A 16,674-nucleotide genomic window follows, 5' to 3' on the forward strand; every position below is an offset into this window, starting at 1 on the left:
AGGGTACATGCAATAGTCTGCACATCGGTGCCGCAGGGACATCGAGCATTCTGTACATAGTCCCACTTGTGCAGGTTCTCCCATGTCTTGGCAACCTTCGCTCGGGCTCAGTTGAGTGTTACCCATTCTTTCCAGCAGAGTTCAGAACTTGCTGGAAGGTCATCTTTTGGTACCAAAGAGCCTCATTGTTGTTGTCTTTGATCGATTCATTCCACCAACGTAGGCGGAAGTATGCTGGTGCTGTTCGTTTGAGGTCTGTGACAGTGGCAAAGCTCTTGTGAGATGATAGTCGCTGCGGTATATCTTGATGTCCAAATATGGGATGGCAATTGTCGTTTCTCTGCTTGTCATGCTTTGCCTTTGCTATTGTCTCTCGATGAATCGGATCGATTCCGGGCATCGTATAGACAGATGGCAGGTGGGTCGATTTTAGGTTGCCGGTAATTGTCCTGTTGAGCTCGATAATAAAATAATGATATGGATAAATCATAGTGTATAAGAGGGGGGGGAGATTAAAATTGCTTTCAATCTTATTGGAGGTTGTTTAAAAAATAACACTGAAACTAGGTTAAGCCGTTTTCTATTATATTGTCAAATAACAAGAAAGGAAAATAAAGAAAGAGAGAGAGAAATAGATAGGGAAAGAAAGGTATGGTTAGAAAAAGGAAGAAAAGTTTAAAAGAAAGGTAGTTATATTACATATTAATGCAACATCTGCAAAATGTGTGTGCGGTAGAGAAACTTTAGATTTTCAGGCCACAATATTTTCCTTAACAAATGATCTTCTGTCCGCAAGGAAATTCATGGCAACTTTGTCTTTCAGAGCAAGACCATCATAGTCGTCATGAAGCCAGATTATTTCATGTTTACATATGTGTATACTCGTCTTTAACGAGACTGAACAGCTGATAATGCAGAATTACTTCCCCTTACAAATCATGGAGTCTGACTGATATTCGTTTTACTGCCAAACAATAAAATGGATGGAAACCATATCCTCCTGTAAGATGTGTTGCTATATTGAATGTGTAGGTAAAATCCTGAAATGGGCATTACTGTTATGGATATGTGGGCATCCAAAAATGTGATATTAACTATCCCAAATAGAAATTAATAGAAAACCGGTTTGTTAGCAACTTTCAGAGATCAGGTCACATACACCCTTCAACCTCTCACTGCCTACTCGGTAATTGCAGAAATAAATAAATAAATAAATAAATAAAATATAATTTCATTTTTATACGTAAATGTCTGTCGTCAGTTCTTTTCAACAACATACAATAGGAATATCAGTTGTTTTAGACAAAGTCAAAATTTGACCCCACTGTGAGTTGAGGACTGAACAGCTGATTTTCAGATGAGTAATTATCATGCCAGACTGGGGGAATGAGTAGGGAGGGTTAGAAGATGAGAAATGTACTGATGTAACAGGAGATGAAGCAGAAAGGCAGATGACAGGATAAGAGATGATCGGCCATCCTTAGGGATGGGTGGGGAGATATGCCTGTCCTCGGTGTCTTTCTCTTTCCCTTTTCCACGAAGAAGGCATCTGTATATGAAATTAAAAATAAAACTATACTTATTCAAAAAGTTAAAATATTAATCAATAAACTATCAATCAATTTATTAATGAATCAAAATATTAATCAATAAACATAACTGAAAATGTCAAAATGTCAAAATTAAATGTTAAAATGTCAATAAACTTAACTAAAAATGTCAAAATTAAATGTTAAAATGTCAATAAACTTAACTGAAAATGTCAAAATGTCAATAAACTTAACTGAAAATGTCAAAATGTCAATAAACTTAACTGAAAATGTCAAAATGTCAATAAACTTAACTGAAAATGTCAAAATGTCAATAAACTTAACTGAAAATGTCAAAATAAAATGTCAATAAACATAACTGTCAGATGAAGAAGATTCCAGAATGAAAAAAACCAAAGATCCAGAAAGAAATCAAAACAAAAACCACAACAACAAATAATTCAAACTATTTGGATTATTTGGACAACTGTTCTCATCTTGGAGGTTATTTGAACAACGTTTTGGCTGATGTAACCTCTGAACTTCATATGGTGCATTTTGTCAAATTTGGCAATTGGTATGGAATTTCGGCAGATGTTTAGAAAATTGACCCCCTTCCCTCTCTAAATTCTACAATTTACACTTTTTTTTCTTTTTCCGTGTTAATCTCATCGATTACAAACTTCAGATGAAAAAAAAAAAAAATTTTGAAAAAATATTTTTATGGCTTATCGTTGAAGAGCAGTTTTCAATTATAACGTTTTACTAAATTGAACATGTACTTTGTGACTATCCAAGAAAAATATTGCAACTCTCACGTGACCGGTGATTATTCCCATCTAAAAAAGGGGGTTAAGGTACATTTTTACGTTTTTTTTTTTTTTCAACTCAAGTTTAATTGTTGTATATATATATAAAATACTCGATAAATGAACGGGTCTAACTTTCAGCATTTGATACAAATAATATTTCTGTTTAATTTACATTATTTTAAATAATTATAGTCATAGATGAGAGATGAGCGGGGATGAATAGGAGTTAAAAAAAGGTTACCTTCCTTACTCCTTTTTTAGAATAATCACCGGTCATGTGAGAAAGTCGATATTTTTTCTCGATGGTGGTTACAAAGTGGGTGTTTAATTTAGTAGAACGTTATAATTGAAAACTGATCCCCGACGATAAAAGTTATAAATTTTTGGGGTTTTTTTCAAAAATTTGTTTTTAATCTGAAAGTTTGTAATCGATGAGATTAACAAAAAAAAAAAAAAAAAAAAAAAAAAAAAGTGTGAATTATGGTGTAAAAGATAGGGGGTCAATTTTCTTAACGTCCATTGGAATTTCAAACTGAACCCTTTGTCAAATCTATGGGGGGGTAGACCGCCAAGTTTGATATAAAGGTCAAAGGCTACACAAGTTAAAATCTTTGAAAATAACATGCAAGATATAAAACAGTTTAAATAATACAATATGCAGTAATCTAATTAGTAATCCTCATCGCAAAATAAATTCCGAAAACTAAAAGACATTGAAATATCCCCCTCCCTCTTTTATATATATTAATAGCATATATATCTATAAAAAACTTATCTCTCTTTATCCCTTCCCAATCCCCCCCTCACCTCCCTTCCAGCCCATTCCTCTCTCTCTCTCCACACACACACTTTTATAGATTCCTCAAGGACAGAGTTGCCATAAGAAAAATAATCATATATATATATATATATATATATATATATATATATATATATATATATATATATATATGTATGTATTTTTTGATCCTGGCTTGAGACAGTTGCCTGTCTAACCACAGCACTGATGAGCTGTGATACAGCGAAACAGTAATGTACGTGGATGACATATAATGCTCCCTATCTTGGGTGGAGCATATTGAGAAGTGATGTACAAAGTACCATTGGCGTATTAAGCGATGCTCTTTGTGTAAACAAATCGAGCGGAGGCATTTGGACGATGACAAAACATCGTTTTCATTACCCACACAGCAGCATCCGTATAGCGCAATGGTGAGAAGCCTTGACTGTTATTTGGGCAGTCGGGTTTCGATCCTGGCTTGAGGCAGTTGCCTGTCTAGCCGCACTGATGATCCGTGAAACAGCAAAACAGTACTGTATGTGGATCACTATATATAATAATAATTTTTTTTGTTTTTTTGGATCCTTTGAGATGAGGCCCCATAATTTGTGAATTCATTTTTTTTTTTTAGAACTGTTACCCTTATCTTCATATTTTTTATTGTTTTACCAGGTTTCGGCCAACTCATCCTCTGACCTTCTTTAAGACTCATGGCACAGTGGATAAAGGTGTGGAGTCTCTACAGTTTTATTGTTTGAAGATAGCAGTTTCAATCCTACCCAAGCAGAGGAGTAGTTGGCCAAAACATAGCGAGACAATAACAACTGGGAATACAGTTAAGAGACTCAGCATTCCTATCCCGTTATGGTTAACCACCTGAAAAAAGCCAGGGGATAAGTTGGCCGAAACGTGGTAAACAACAACAATGAAGATGAGGATAACAGTCCACAAACAAAAAAAAAAAAAAAAAAAAAAAAAAAAATGGGAGGCCTCTCTGATGAAATCTGCAACAGTTTAAAGAATGAATAATTTTTTTTCTAAATTTTTACATATTATTCATCCAGGGCAACACCAATCATGAAAATGCCAACTTTGTGGCTGTTTGTTTTATATTTTTCTAGTTTTATATGTGCACACGCACACACCCACAACTACCCTTTTATACATGTTGTGGCCCAAAAGAGTCACCGAGAAAGTCTCGGACACAGACATAGTTTAGGAGAAAGGTATTTGTATTTCCAACAAGATAGAAGACCTAGAGAACATATTACGAAACACACACAAAACACAGACAAACACACACACACCACGAGAGTTGGTGCCTCTTCATCTATTTATATGTATGTTTATATTAGGAAAAGTTCATATCTTGTGCATGGGGGAGTCCCCACATGGACAAAAAAAAATATGGAAACGGCACTAACCCTATGCAGGTTTAACTGGCTTCCTCCAAAGCAGAAAGTTCCATGGGAGTATGAAATTCACAAGTGATCCCCAGTCACGTGTATATCCCCATTAAGGGAGATGACGATGTTAGGTTTTTGCAACTCTTGTAGGCAGGTGTCGACGTCCTCCTACATACAGCGCCTGGAATTCCCTAATTGGTCACCCATTTTAGTAATGACCTGACTCAACATTGCTTAACTTTGGTGTGTCAACGTGATTATGCCGTACAACAATACAATAGATAACAAATGTACTTTAGAACCCGATTAAGAGATATTCTATCGATTACTTAAGGCTTGGATGAAGTGGGGCCGGTTATGACAAGAGCTTTAGCCACGTGGAAAGAAAGACGTAAAAGGTTTCTCATTTACTAGCGATGAAGAAACATAGTTGAAATTCTATGTGACGTTTTGAAAATAGAAAAGCAATATCATGGAATTAATAAAAAACAATAAAATACTATTTCATACAAATATTATAATTAATAATAATGCTCTATTAAGAACTATTGAGCATTATGAAATAACAATAAATGTCATGTAACATATAAAGTTGTCCTGCTGGATTTTCAAAGTCAAACCCAAATAGCATTCAAGCTGGCAAATATAGCTTTACTTCTGACTAGCCCATTTTCATTTGTTATTGTTACTATTTACTTGCGTCCCCACGAGGGAAGAGTTATACACAACGTCAGTTTTTAATGTGGGGAAAATCCAGCTCCCCAAAAAGGGATACTCTGAATAGGAACAAAAATAGACATTGTCTGTCATGAAGGATTTCTCCTCCACTGACCGAGGACGGAAACGGTGAAGTGTAGTATCAGAACATATACTACACCATGATCTTTTCATCTGTTATTGTTGTACCATGTTATTTGTAGAGTAATAATGTACTTTGCTATAATTTATTTATTTAAAAAAAAAAAAAAAAAAAAAAATCAGGGGAAATTATTGATGTGGACCAAGTAAGCACTCATCCGTCAAAAGTTGATTTTTAGGGATATTTGGGTCTGTTTTGAATGAATATAACATTTAAAATTGTTACCAAGTAGTTTTTATGATGTTAACACGTTTATTATCCTATGTGTTCTCTAATGGTTTTCAGAGGTCACCATTTTTTTTTTTTTTTTTTTTTTTTTTACTTCAGAAGATAAAAATTGAAATGAGAAAGTGAGCATGTACATTATTTCTCAGCACCTATACCCGTTATGCCACGGGTCCTTGCAGACTTAAAGCTATTTTAGTTGTTTTGGATGAAATTTTCACAATTTATTACGATTTGCGTGTATTTTTAATACTTGTTTAAACATCAATATCTAATCTAATATTTATAGTTTACGCAAGCCGTCGCTTTGCCGACAAAAAGCATTCGTTCTCATACCCTTATTTTATTTTTATATTATTTTTATTTTATTTTTACTTTATTTTTATATTATTTTTATTTTATTTTTATTTTATTTTTATATTATTTTTATTTTATTTTTATTTTATTCTTATTTTATTTTTATATTATTTTTATTTTATTTTTATATTATTTTTATTTTATTTTTATATTATTTTTATTTTATTTTTATTTTATTTTTATATTATTTTTATTTTATTTTTATATTATTTTTATTTTATTTTTATATTATTTTTATTTTATTTTTATATTATTTTTATTTTATTTTATTTTTATATTATTCTTATATTATTTTTATATTATTTTTATATTATTTTTATATTATTCTTATTTTATTTTTATATTATTTTTATTTTATTTTTATATTATATCTATATTTATATATAGTATATCTCCGAGTATTTGCTCTCGCGTGTTAATTTGATTCGTCTTTTGTATCTTTCAAAACCACAATTAACTCCTGATGAGTTTGTTAGTGAAAGGGTCCCCTAGGTTTTGTTCTTATATTATTGTTAAAGAATTTACAGTGTATTAATTGTATGGGTGATATTAAGAACACGATTACAAATCGCTGGTTGGTGGAACGAGACTAAGCTACCCACCCCCTGGGATTAAACAAAGGGTTCTATCAAAATTCTTTATGTTCAACAACCATTTGGGTTCGATCTTTAAAATCGAAAAAAAAAAATATTTTTATATGTTAGCTTAGTCAAATTCATTAATTAAAAAGAGGATTTATTCCGTTTACCAATTTTAATTTGAAAAAAAAAATGTTACCATATGAGCAGACACAACTACATTTTTTTTTTGAATAAACAATAGCAAAGTATTTTATCATGCCAATAACATGATACAACAATAACAAATGAAAAAAAGTGGCTAGTCAGAATCAAAGTTTGATATGTAAGCTTAAATGCTATTTAAGTCCAACTTTAAAAATCCAACTGGCAATAACTTTAATTGATAGAAAGCAGTTATAATTAAGTCTGACACAAGCTGTGGAAGGGAATAATAATAATAATAATAATGTCTGATGAAGAAGGAAATAAAACGAAAAACACAAAATCCATGCATAAGAAAAGCTGCCGCTCTGCATTAAAATTAACCGATTCGAAGGAAATTATTTTTAAAAAAAAGCAAAAAACAACAAAAAGAAAAATGCACGACAGAAAACAAGAAGCAAATATTTTACGCGTCGCATAAATTAAATATCATAAAAACAAATGTCGAACGGCGGATTAAATGCACATGAGTTCTGTCATCACTAAGCAGCAGAGCATTATCACAGTCGACAAAATGTATGCGTGTAGCGCTGATGTGTGGAAACAAAACCTGATGAAAAATCGCGGTTCACATAACAAACGCCAAGGAAAATGTAGGACGAAGCGATAAAAATGGACGGGAGAGAAAGAGGGATGAATAAAGACCTGGCCAGATGTATTACTTTACATAAATCAAATACGTATCCTCTACTCTATAATAAAGGTCAATGTGAAGTGGATGGAGTTAGTTCAGGAAAATTCTGTCATCACTAACTAACAGAGAGTTACCTCAGTTGATCAAGGGAAGAGTCTACCAGGCATATCTGTGTAGTATGATGATGTATGGAAATGAGACGTGGACAGCAAAGGTTGAGGACATGCGTTGCATGGAGAGAAATGATATGAGGATGTGTAATGTGAGTATAAGTATGGCAAAACTATTGAGGTTGTTGGGAAAGTTTGTTATATTTGTGATACCATTGGAGCACAGGATGGAGCAGGTGCTAGTGTGATTGCAAGAATTAGAAGTGGATGGAGTTAAGTTAAGGGAAATTCTACCATTACTAACCAGCATTGCTGATGAAGGGGAGAATTGACTTAATGGATAAATAAAGACCAAAAATAGTTTAGTTTGTAAGTGAATTTATTCCAGCCGTCCAACACATATCAGCATGTAAAATGGTTGCTAAACCGATGATGATGATGATGTGTCAAAAAACGAAAGTTTGACTAATAATTCAGTTTAGTTAAAAAAAAAAAAAAAAAAAAAGTTTTGGATCCTTTTGCAGATGATCCCCCCCCCATTCCATGCGCGATGTGCACACACACACACACCTTTGACTTAGTGAGTTCGTTTTAGAAACGTGTTAGGGTTAGAGTTAAGTTGTACAAAATGCATAAACACCAATGGGGAACGCATTGTAATACGAGTTTATGTGGATGCAGAAATACGAGAGAAACAACATTTTTTTTTTTTTCAAAAATACTCCATCATGAGTGGATTCCATCCTCTTCATGAAAAAAATAAAACGTTTATGATAACCGGCATTTTGTCTCTGGATAATGGTGGTAAAAAGAGCAAGAAAAGACTTTATAAATGTTATACACATTTTTTTTGATGTTCTATTCTCTTGTTCAGAATTTTGAGCAATACCAGATACCTTGCTATATATATATATATAGTGATTAAATGACAAAAACTATATTCCAAAATTCATAATGTTGACCATCTTACAATTGATTCCTTTAATTCAGTAGACATTTACAATTCTTGACAGCACATGTTTCGTAGCACAAAATCAATCACTTAAGTGTTATATCAATCAGTGAATCTATTTTGCCCTTAACTCATCAGAGCAAATAGCAACAATACACACACACACACACACACACTAGCAGGCTGCCCAGTCGTAAAGTATGTATAAATATTATATTTTAACTCATACGAAAACAGACACGTGTGCATGCGAGTATTATGTTTTTTTCTAAACAGTTCACTTCTTGTAATAAAAAAAAAATAAAAATGCTTGAGCTGAGATCGAAACCAAAACCTAAAGATAGTAACTTAAGTACAATAGCCATTAGGCCAGCTTGACACGTTTTTAAAAAGTGTTTTACAACATACTTATTTTTAACATAAGAAATCTGTCATTGGAATGATTTATGCATGCGCATTCGCGAAACTGTTGACAAACAGATAAAAATTTTAATGACCCCTCCCCACACACACGCGCCAATTTTTTTAATTTTGATACCTTAGCAGCCCTTTTTGGGGGGTGAAAACAGATTAAAAAGTTTTCTACTTGTTCGAATACCCTATATACTAAATTTCAAGTCTGTAAATAAAAAATTCATTGAGTATATAAATTAAGAGCTGTCCTCACACACGCACTTTTATAGCTATATAGATATGGTGGATTATCTCATCGAAAATGAAAGAGGGTTCAGCAATAATTTCGACGTTTCCTATGACATCGCATGTATCCTTTCAATCCAGCAGGTGTCTTGCACACTTTCTCACAGATGGCACCTTTGCGTGTATTTGTTGGTTCAAAATGTCTTCTCGAGAGGACAGCTAACCTAGCTTTGAACTCACAATGACACACACAATCATTGTTTTATTTTATTTTTTTTTTTTTTACACAGAAGTCACCACTTATCAAGGCCCGGAGGCCACTCGGGGATAAGGGTTATTGTGTGTACAGTAATCAATGGGACAATATCGTAGTAATCGTTAGTAATTAAGATCTGATAAAGTGCCTTACTTAAGGGGGGGGGGCGGGTCATCAGGAATTTGTTTATGTTGGACTTGAAAACATCCAAGTTGCAGTCAGGTGGGAAACAGGACAACGGAAGTGAGTTCCACAGGCGTGCACTTCTAGGAAAGAAGCTTTGTTCATGGAATCTACGTTTTGATTTAGGTACAGATAAAGAATGGGGAAAATTACTGACAGTGGTTTCAGCTAGACGGGTATTTTTCGTGAAAGATTGGCAAGGGGGGACCAGAGATTGGAGCTCAGATGAGCGCTTCCCATAGAAATAATGATAAAACAAAGACAGGCTCGCAACGTCCCTTCTGTGGGAGAGAGGTTGCAGGGAAGAGAAAAGGGCATTCCCGACTAGGCTACAAAGTCTATTTTGTACTCTGTCAAGGCAGGATAGGCTGTTTTTAGCAGCTCCTGCCCAGATGGGGCAGCAGTACTCCATCCTTGGACGTACTTGACTTTTATACAGATAGAGAATTGCATCGGTAGTGAGATATCTTCTGGAGCAGTAGAAGGATCCCACCATTTTTCCAGCGACCTTGGCAACAGATTTTATGTACGTGTTCCATTTCAGATCAGGAGTAAAGGTCAATCCCATAAGCTTGTCAAAACATGGGGCCTCCCCAAGACGAGAGCCATCCATTTCAGTTGATACCAGATGGCGTTCATAATGTAAAGATAGGAGCTTGGTTTTAGATGCATTAAAAATAACCAGCCACCTCTTCCCCCACTGTACCATGCACGCAAGATCAGAGGAGAGAGAATCAGAGAGAACTTTGTCATTTACGGCCTTTGATGTGTTGCCATAGATGGTTGTGTCATCAGCATAGATATCAACGAATAATGTGTGTTTTAGGAGATCATTGATGTAGATCAGGAAGAGACTTGGGCCCAGGATGAACCCCTGAGGGACACCAGCATTAATACTGTGGGCCTCTGATTTCTGCCCATCAACCACTACTCTTATGAGCCTATCAGAGAGAAATGATTTAATTATTGAGAAAACATTTCCAGTTATACCGTAGCTGGAAATCTTGTGATGCCATACCTTATCAAAGGTCTTTGGTTTGTCAACAGCAACTGCCCTAGAAAGGAAGCCTTTGTCGAGAGATTCACTAATGCTCTGAGATATAACCGTTAGCACATCTACTGTAGATCTAGCAGAACAGAAACCATATTGCGTGTAACTAAGAAGGTTATTTCTGCTGAGGTGGTTGACTACTTCTTTATTTAATATGGATTCCAGCAACTTGCTCATGACACACAGGAGACTTATTGGTCTGTACTGAGAGGGAGATGACCTGTCACCTGAGTTCTTAAATACAGGGCATACTGATGAGGTTTTCCAGGTTGCTGGGAAGCAATTCTCCTTAAGACAACACTTGAACAGGTTTGTAAGTACGGGGGCAAATTCTGGTTGAAGCTTTTTCAACACTAATTGGAATGCCGTCAGGGCCAGTTGCTTTACTGGAATCAAGGTTCTTGATTAGCTTGGTGACATCATGAACAGATATTTGTATGTTGCATAGCGTGGTGTCTATTATAGGAGGAAATATGGAGAGTTGATAGCCTTGGTCGCATAGGGTAGAATTAGCTGCACAGTTCTTGGTAAATAGTTTGGCTTTGTCTGATGCTGACGAGATGATGGTTGGATAGAATGCACGCTTCTGTTCAGGATCCTGTATGCTATTTGCCAAAACTGGTGGGAACCAAGCTGCTGCTCAGCTACTTTGGATTTAACGGACTGAGCATATAGCTCTCTTGCATTTTTTATTACTCTTTTACAGTGGCTGCTGGCAGTCCTGAAAGCAGCTTTAGTCTCAGTGCATCTATTACATTGGTAGCTATGGAAAAAGTGATTTCTGTGTGCGATGGCAGCAGCACATTCCGGGGAGAACCATGGCTGGCTGTTAGGTTTTTGTCAAAATTTTTTGGATGATATGAATCGGTCTATGCCTACAATTAACCATTCGGTCAGGTCTGATACTATAGAGGACACATTCTTTTTAAACATGGAATGCAGAGGTAGATCAGATATAAATGTACGGAAGCTATCCCAGTCAGCCGTAGAGCATTGATATACTGCACAGTGGAGAGGTACGCCTGAAGACTTGTTGCATTTCATTTTTATCTTAACTGATACAACCAAGTGGTCGGAAGATCCAAGTGGAGACAGAACGGAATATGAATATCGCTCAGGGGAAGTTGTGAGGAACAGGTTTAGAAGGCTTGCATACTGACCGGTAGTATCGGGCACACGGGTGGGTTCGTGAACAATCTGAGTGAGGTCATAGGTGATGGAGAAGTCTTGACAGAACCTCCCCTCATTGTCAATCTTATTTGAGTGGGTCAGTCATTCCACATTATGGACATTGATGTCACCACAGATGGGAATGGTAGGTGAAGGATCAGCAGACAGGATGTAGTCAATTTTCACAGATATCTTAAAGATAGTAACTCCGCTGTTGTGGGGGCAATAGAGGGCAAATATAAATGCAGTGGTGTGAGCTAGTGCAACCCGGAAGCACATATAAAGTAAATTAGGATATTCTCTAGAGATATCCCTGCCACACGGGAAGCCATCTTTAATGTTGGCGCATATTCCATGCCCATGGCGATCTTGGGGGTCAGATTTAGATGTTAAGTTAGAGTATCCTTTTATTATAAACTCATCTAGGGAAGTGGTCGGCCCTATACCAGTTTCGCTTAGGAACAATATGTCCGGTTTTGTCCCCTGCAATTGGATTTCAACCTCTGGAAGGTTGGAACGTAGACCCCTGATGTTAGAGAAGGAGACATGGTAGTAGGGGTCTACGTTGGAGGATGAGGTTCTAGGTTTGTTTGTGTTTTTTTCTGGAGATAATTCATGTTGAGGTTTTGGGATTTGTGGAACAGGTCGACAGACTTGGTTAGAGCACCCTTTATCAGAAAAATCACACAAATGAAGACTGAAGGACAAATAAGAAGAAGCGAGAATTACTGGAGCTGTCGATAACGCATTCACAGTGCATCGTCTACTCACCATTAAAAAAAAAAAAAAAAAAAAAAAAAAAAAGGAAATGTTAAAAAATAAAGAGGTCAGAGATAAAGAGGTTAGAAAAAAAAATATTAGGTATGAGGGACTTATTAATATCTACTTAATAAGTCCGTTGCTCCATTTCAAATTTAGGAAGATATTTGAAAATAGTCTCTCCTCTCATATTAATGCGTAAATTTGCGATGTTATACACAGAACTTACGTATCAGGTATGATTAATAGTAATAAAAACAAGTTAACCTTTCTATAAGTAAACATTTCCTCCTTGTTAGGTTGCTGGCGCAAAAAGAACTAACCCTGAAATGGCTTCGTTCACATTAAAACTCCTAAGTCGTACAATATCCACGAGTTCTAAGAACTATATACAAAAAAAAAACAAAAAAAAAACAGAAGAAACTAGCTAATCCCAACATGATTTTTGGTTTCTGTTTTTACGTTTTCCGAGGTTTCTGAATGATGATTAAACTTAAGGAATTACATACAGATAAAATGATGCTGAAATAAATACATTAAATAATAATAAAAAAAAATATAAAAATAATAATTTAACCTTTCTATAAGTAGACATTTCCTCCTTGTTAGGTTACTGGCGCAAAAAAACTAACCCTGAAAAGGCTTTCAGCTTAATAGAGGGAGCCCACGTTCTTTGCAGCAGCCTTCACAATGTCCTTAGTGTATTTTGTGTGAATATGATATTATGGCGACTGAAAACTCTTGCTAGGATTGTTTAGCTCTTCCACTGCAAGAAGAGCTTAGACACCAGGGTCGGAAAGTAGGATTGAGAAGTCAGCGCCCCAGAGGAGGGAGCACTCTGACCTGCAAAAAGTGCCTGGGCACTCCCGTCAGCATATTCTGGTAAGGACGCTTCAGGCGATTAACAATAAACTAACCCCCTTCTCAAAGAGAGAAGGCAAACCCTGGGAGGGTGGACTCCCACCGCAAAATCAACAGGGACCCGATTATTACAGAAATGCTCTAATCTCTGTTGATTTTGAAGGATTCTTAGCCGAAGGTAGATTGATAAGGATGATCATAGATCCCTCCTCCATTTTTTTGATTGGCCTTGTGCCTAACTTTGTTTTGTCAAAATAAAATCTATAAATCACGATTACTGATTTCTAGGGATAAAAACTTAAACAATAATAAAATAGAGTGACAAGGTGACCGTAAACTTCCGCTCCCCACATTTTTGAATGACCTTGTACCTAACTTATTTTTCAATTTATCTTCTTTTTTTTTTCAGAATTCCTTGAAAATACTGCGTTTAAATGTCAGATTTAATTGGAGTCTTTAAAAGAGAAAGTCTGTTTTTAGTTTTGATGTTTGTTTCCCTAGTGGGAAACTGGGCTGAAATTCCTGGAGGTATTGCAATACCAGGTCAACCCGTGGCAAAGGTGGAGCAAGCCCCTTACTCCTCGCCAAGTTGCAAAAATGTGTTCAATATCATAATACCCAATGTAGGGTAATATCAGATATTAAGCTGATAAGAACAGATACTACATACGCGATCTAAGCCAATAGGCCGGAAGCGATAACAATTCAGCTGAACAAGCGTTATTTATACAAACTAATTTATATACAACAGGAAAGGCCTATATAGAAATATAAAAACGTAATCATAAAAAAATATACAGTGAATTACTTGACTTGAAATCTATTTAAATTGCTTCCCTACACTATTTTCATACTTTTGAAATATAAGAATTTATTTAATATTTTTAATTTTAACATTAAAACAATTTAAATAAAGAAAAGCTTCCATTTCCAACGTTCCGGTGTTCTTGGCGTAGGAATACATTGTTTTCACTTTTCGATTAAGTCCGATTTTGAAATGGCGATTTGTAATTATATATATATATATATATATATAAATAAATAAAAAAAAAAAGATAATAAATTTCCTTTTAAACAATAACTGGTTAGTAAATGTATTTTTTTTTCAATCGCACATTTTTTTTAATCGTTTTAAGAGAAAAACAAATATTAAACAATGTCAAGGTCGTGTTGTCGTATTTTGTTTCAAATATGGCGATCATGTGAAAAGAATATTTTTATTTTACCAAATATTTTTTTCTTTTAAACAAAAATAAATAAATCATTTCTCGTTTCGATATTCTACGTTATAATTTAAAATTAAAGTTTCGTCATCAAATCCAATAAATCTGCAAATTAATGGATCTATGACTTTTAAATTCCATGATGAAGAGTTATTGCCCTTAGACTAGGAAAAAAAAAATGGCCGTGATGATTTTATATTGTAGTTTGTTAAATATTACTTTATATTTTATTATTAAGGTTGTTTGGTGAATTTTGGTGATGCTTTGATTTCAAATTTGAACGAAGGGCATCCCTATGACGAAGGCGATTGCTTTCAAATTCTGAAGTCGTCAGAAAGCACATTTACCTCAATTTACTGCGATCCGTTACTGCACTTTCACAGGAGCTCCAGCGCAGATTAAGGTTATCTTTTACCTTATTTTTGTAACGGTTATCTTCAGAATTTGTCACTTGTCAACAGAAAAGCTGTTTTAAAACTTCAAGGGTCGTTAAAGAGTTTTACAAGAGGTTGACCAGAGCCTCTGTCTCATCGACGAAATGTTGCATCCCTCTGCCTGTTCTACAAGTACTTTAATGGTGAATGCTCTGTCAAACTACAAACACTTGTACTCCCTCGACGTGAATACCCCCAACAAACCCAACAAGCAGCTAAATCCCACCCCTTCACAGTAGAGATCCCTGGGTATAAGGCCTTCTACTCCAATAGTTTCTTCCCCAAAACTTCTAGACATTGGAACTCCCAAGATTCTGCTTTCCCAACTGTACTGACATGCAGAAGTTCAAGTGTAATGTGAACAGACATCTTGCTACTCATCTCCCTTCATAATGCTCCTGCAACTTATGTTCCCAATAGTAGCCCCCTACTTCAAAGTGGCACTGTGTCTTGTTTGGGGGTGAAAATTGAATAATAATAATAATAATAATAATAATAATAATATAAAAAAAACACACACACACATTTGTATCTTAATCAAAAATGGTTCAACACCAATGATCTCACACCTCTTTAATAACTCACAATTTTGAAGACGATCTTACCATTTAACATTGCAAATAGAACACAGACATTTCATATGGAAGGAACCGAGCTGTTTTTTTTTTTTTTTTACAAAGCAGTCACCACTTATCAAGGCATGGAGGCCACTTGAGGATAAGGGTTAATGAGTGTAATGATTGATGTGCTTGTGACACAAGGTTTACGTTTCGGCACCACACAGAAGAGTAGATAGAACAAGTGATTTACAGACTTTTACTTCACAACCTACCAAATGCTTCACTAGCTTTATTGATCCAAGACAACTCTTGCTTCCTTTATTTATCCTTTTAGTCCTCACATTCCATGCATTTCTATCAAAGGGGAAAGAATTGCTGTTTTCCGAGTCAGAATCTATCCAACTAACACTTATTTTTTGCTAGTTTTTGACTTTGAAGTATTTTTTTTTTTAATTTCCTTTAGATCAAGTGTCTTTATGTCTTGTCTGGAGCGATTTCCATTAAAAGAAAGAAAAAAAAAAGCAATGTCGATATTCAATGTAACTGGACATACTAACACACACAAATTATTTTTACTGTTTTTTTTTTGTCTTTTTTAAAGGCATGTCAAGCTATTTAGAGTTTATTTTATGCCGAATTCAGTCATTTTAATAATAATAAAAAAAAATTTTCTGCAAATTTTTTTTTTTTTATTAAATTAAAATGAAGTTCATAATATTTTCAATTATTCATGGATTTTACGTTTACAAGTTATTCAGAATGAAAGTTTTGAATCTACAGCATTAGAGATTGTTAGTCGGATGCTGATCAATACTATGAAAGGATTGAAAACAATGAAAGAACAAAATTTGATGACATGAAATAACGCCCCCCACAAGTAATTTTTGAAGTTAGACTTGAAAACATGTAGTCCGTAGGGGGACAGTCCCATAGTAATGTGTTTCAGAAATGAGAAGTTCTTAGAAAGAAACTGTTCATGAAATTTAATTTTTTTAGTACACAGAGTTTTTATTAGTTACTGTAACTGGTTGTACTGACGCACAGAACTTATTTTTAGTGTTTATTTTTATCAGCATATCAACCCATTTATA

The 16,674-nt window shown here is 34.8% G+C and overlaps 1 protein-coding gene and 1 non-coding gene across 3 annotated transcripts in view; both read right to left on the bottom strand.

Moving 5' to 3' along the window:
- The window catches only part of LOC145297821 (uncharacterized), a 139,710-nt gene that overhangs the window by 49,353 nt on the left and 73,683 nt on the right, over nucleotides 1-16,674 (bottom strand). The gene's annotated exons all lie outside the window — the stretch shown is intronic.
- LOC145297963 (U2 spliceosomal RNA) lies at nucleotides 13,870-14,065 on the bottom strand. The gene has a single exon (XR_013870377.1). It is a non-coding gene; the product is annotated as a U2 spliceosomal RNA (small nuclear RNA).

Source organism: Euprymna scolopes, chromosome 18, assembly GCF_053919585.1.
Source record: "Euprymna scolopes isolate OS-2025 chromosome 18, ASM5391958v1, whole genome shotgun sequence".
NCBI lineage: Eukaryota > Metazoa > Mollusca > Cephalopoda > Sepiida > Sepiolidae > Euprymna > Euprymna scolopes.